Raw genomic sequence first — 492 nt, 5'->3', positions numbered from 1 at the left:
TGCGTGTCTGTAGGCCTACTGTGTGCGACTGAGAGAACGGGAGAAGGAAAGCGTGATTTCCATAGGCTACATAAAAAAAGGTGGAAAACTTGGAAATAGTTTGTCATTTTTTACCCTATTGTTTGTTATATTTATTTGCTCAATGTCTTCTGGCGTTTTGGTTCTTTTACTCTTGTAGATAGCCCATAGTAAATAAAATGTTTCCCTGAGATGTTCCTATGCAAGAGTCCATTTGAAAAGCAAATATAAATGATACAAATTATAATGGAATATAACTACAAGAACATTTCAATATTGTTACTCCTGTACAATTATTTTAAGTATCAGAAATGGCACATTCAATCTCATAATTTATTTATATTGTATTAAAAAACAAAAGCCACATCTAATACATTATTTAAACTGTGCTGTATAATACATCAGCTGTCTAAGTATGACCGAGTGACAAAGTACACACTCCATTACTTGAGTGAAAGTACAGATACTGCTGGT

The sequence above is a fragment of the Sinocyclocheilus grahami genome, unplaced genomic scaffold (assembly GCF_001515645.1).
Source record: "Sinocyclocheilus grahami isolate Dianchi unplaced genomic scaffold, SAMN03320097.WGS_v1.1 scaffold49.1, whole genome shotgun sequence".
NCBI lineage: Eukaryota > Metazoa > Chordata > Actinopteri > Cypriniformes > Cyprinidae > Sinocyclocheilus > Sinocyclocheilus grahami.
This window is presented reverse-complemented; position numbering follows the sequence as displayed.